Consider the following 4,028-nt stretch of genomic DNA (forward strand, 5'->3'; position numbering starts at 1 on the left):
CAATCTCTGGGAAAGATTACTGACAAGTGTTTTGCTTCCTAAAATTCTCAATCGAAACACCGACTCTATGCACAGCCAAATTGCTCAGCTTAACAATTTAAGATTTTAAGTAGTAAAATAAATAATATACAAAGATTTTTATAATTTAAAATCTTTAAACAAAATTCTACTTATTAATAACAGTTAAGATTATTAAATTTGGAGAAGGATATTGTAACAACGTCTTACTACTTACTACCATGCTACTACCAATCAATCTCACCGTTAGATTGATTATGTTAATCCAACGATTATATTTATTTTTATCTCTGTATGGTTATGATTCCCCATATTTAAAGTGAAAGCATTAAATTTGAGAAATCATGACTATACAAAGATGAAAATAAATATAACTATTGGATCAACATAATCGATTTAACGGTGAAATTGATTGGTAGTGACACAACTTGGTTGTTACAATATTTTTCTCCATTAAATTTTATATACCAAAAAAAAAGATTATTAAATTTTTTAATAAAGTATATAAATTATTTCAAAAATTTGATTTTAAAAAAAAAATATTGAACTCTTGATCTCGATTTTTTCCAGGGGTCAGGAATCTAAAAAAAATACATTTTTTATTTTTTATTTTATTTTTAAGAAAAAAAAGTCGAAACGGATACTAAGATGGCGTTAATTTTGAAAATGGGGTGGGGTTGTCTCAAATGATGATGGTAATAATGAGTGCAATTCAAAGAATGTTGATTCTGTAGAATGTAGTAGTAGTAGTAGTAATGAATTTGACAAGAAGGTTGTGGAGAAAACTCAAGGAACACCTCTGTAAATCTTGCTTGAAGAAAAAAAATGGAAGGTGATTATTTTTGTAAAATTGTCTCTCATTTCCAATAATATTTGACAATCAATTAAATATAGACTCCGAATTTGAGTTAAAATTTTTGATAATATTTTGACCTACCAAACAGCTTTCTCAGTATATTCCTAACAATCATTTCTCAGTAACAAAAAAAATATATCATCTACCAAACACCATCTTATACCAAAAATAACTATATAGCTTTAATTTTATTTCATGAGATAAGTTATTCTATCCACTTTTTTTTGTCTATCTTTGACTACCACTTTTCAATATCGTTAGATCAAAATCTCAAGAGGAGAGAGACAGATAAATATTAATTGAGATTCTCATCTAATGGTGTTTTAGAGTGATAAGTAGAAAAAAAATATAATAACTTATCCCTTTATTTTATTATTTGTTATGGTTTTGTATAATGAAATGATTAGCCTAATATCTTTATAATTAATCAGCCATAATCAACAAAAATGACAGAATTTGGAAGAATACTTTACAATTATATAGAATTAATAAAAGGGTAAGCCACTGGGAGTGATCTGGTAGTGAGTGGTTTGGGTGGTTGTATTAGGTTATGTGTTCAATTTTCATTTATATCTAAAAAAAGAATTAAGAAAGAGTTTAATATTTCTCATGTTATAGAAGATAAATTTATTTTTTATATACATAGAAGTATGTGGGACCTATATTTCTCTTTTTCTCACGTGAGTCCCCTATATTTTTCAGTGCGTGTTGGAGATAAATTCATCTCTTACAACATAAGAAACATTAAACTCGTTAAGAAAATATATCTTCGAATCGATCCCTTGAAATTTGAAAAACTCATTTAATTCGTTAAGAAATTTTTAAAAACATGCCTTCGAATCTATTTTTTAAAAGCTCCTTGAAATTATCTACCCTTCTATAATGCTTTTATTTTAGTTTGCCTTCACAAAAGCGACAAAGTCTTTATTATAATACATGTGGTTTATAAAAATAAGAAGCTGACAATAAAATGTTATACTTGCAGTTAATTTGTGATTTTGGATTCCATCTAAGAGCCCGTTTGTTTGTTTGGATTTTTCAAAAAAGTAACTTTTATCTCTTTCTTATTTTAGAAGTATTTTTACAAAAGTTAAAGCTATGTATATTTTTATAAAAATATTTAGTTTTTGAAAAAAAAATATTTGGTTTTTGACTTCTGTTTTTTTTAGAAGTTAAAATTTTTAGCTTCTGAAAAAAGTAAGTTTTTAGCTTTTTTGTGACTTCTGCTTTTTTTAAAAGCATATATCCAAACAAACTAAAAACGAGAAGTGTTTTTTTTTTAAGAAAAAAAACAGCTTTTGGAGAAAAAAACTCATCCAAACGGGCCATAAGTCTTCTAGAGCTTGTGCAAGATTGTGTGTGATTCATTAGTCATTGTGCTTTTTATTAAGCTTACCTTCAAAAGATTTTGATGGTAGGATATACTGGCAATAACTCGTAACTTGACAAAGGATGGTCTAGTATTTATGGGGTCAGATTAATATCTACTATCTAAAGTTAGCAAGATAATTCACACCAAAGAATGATCTCTGATGAAGAAGCCATTGTACCAGATGAACATTAAAATAAAAGTATTTTACCCACCAACTTGTTGGCCATATCCAAATCTAGAAGCCAAATTAGGTTCGTTTGGATGGTTGTTGAGTACAAAAAGTGTGTAATGTTAAAGAGTGTATGTGACACTAAGCAACTACATAAACCAATTTTGCATAAATAAAAATTATAAATAAAGTCAAACTTTTATTTTTTTTATGTCAAGCCAAAATTATATTTATTTTTTATCTCTCATATTCTAGATGGGCAATGTGGCAAAAAACTCTGGGAGGCAAGAAATATAATGTCTTATCCATATTATAAAGTAATTTTTGTTATGAAATAAATTTGTGAATATTTTACCTCTCTACCTCTACATCTTCTCTATTATGAGTAGCGTAACCACTTGTATATAGATTATTGTTCATGGTTACTGTTCATACGCGGGTTACTAGTAGTTTACTTTTCAGTATTTTTCATACATGTAGTATTGTTTATACGCGAAAATCATTGTGCAAAAAGTAAAAAAAATTCTATAAATAAGGGCATCCTTCATAATTCTCTGTAATAAAAAACTCAATACATTTTCTTTCTCTCTAGAATTCTATTCCTTTCTCTTAGATTCCCCATCAATTTTGTAAGACGTTATATGCACCATAATATCTACCAATTAAGGTTCAAATGTTTCCATAAAAGTAATTTTTGTCTACAAGGTATGCATTTGGTAAGTATTTATTTATGTGTTCTTTCATCAACTTCTATTTCGTTTTCTACTACTAAATCTCTATGTTCATCCTTATTTCTGCTGCTAAAGTAGAACTGAGTATTTGACAACATATATCACCATGTTCATGAAATAGCGTGTTTAAAAAAAATTCATATTTGGTATTTGACATCTTATAACTTATATCCTCCTGCTCCTGAAGTAGCTGTGAGTATTTGGTAATCATTATTATTAATTTAAGGATTTTCCATTATGTTATGGCAAGTATTGAAAAGCCAAGATTTCACATCCTCGAAGTAAGTGTATATAATTATAATTTTAGACTTATTGGTTCAAAAGTATTGTCTGAAGCAAATGTCAACTTTATGAAAGACTCTAGCCATTTTGAGGGCTATGAGCGAAGATAAGGATAAAATACTTGAACGGGTATTAGAAAATCTAACCATGGGTCATATGATGATAAAGGAAATAAGTTTAACGACAGTGGCTAATGAAATGAATATGGTTATTTAAAATAAAGACAAGAATGATGAATCTCACGTCATTGAAAATACGCCTACATTATATACATTCCGGAAGGATTTCACAAAATGAATGTTTTTTATTTGTCATCATTTTTATGAATAACGTGGTATAGTTCCTAAAGAACTATAACTTTAGACCATGATTGAAAAGACCTAACTGATTTGATGAATAACTTGAAATAAAATATTGAGAGAAAATATTCTTTATATTGTATACATCTTGAATATGCTCCAGGAAAATTTGGCAAATAGGTTAAACCATATTCCCTAAAACTAATGTTCCAAACTATAATTTTAGACATGACAATATTTATGGTCATAACAAATGATCATAGATATGACTAAGACAAATTATAGTAACTTTATTGAAGAA

The sequence above is a fragment of the Gastrolobium bilobum genome, unplaced genomic scaffold (genome assembly GCF_033153095.1).
Source record: "Gastrolobium bilobum isolate Gb01-03AN ecotype WA unplaced genomic scaffold, APGP_CSIRO_Gbil_v1 utg4972, whole genome shotgun sequence".
Lineage (NCBI taxonomy): Eukaryota > Viridiplantae > Streptophyta > Magnoliopsida > Fabales > Fabaceae > Gastrolobium > Gastrolobium bilobum.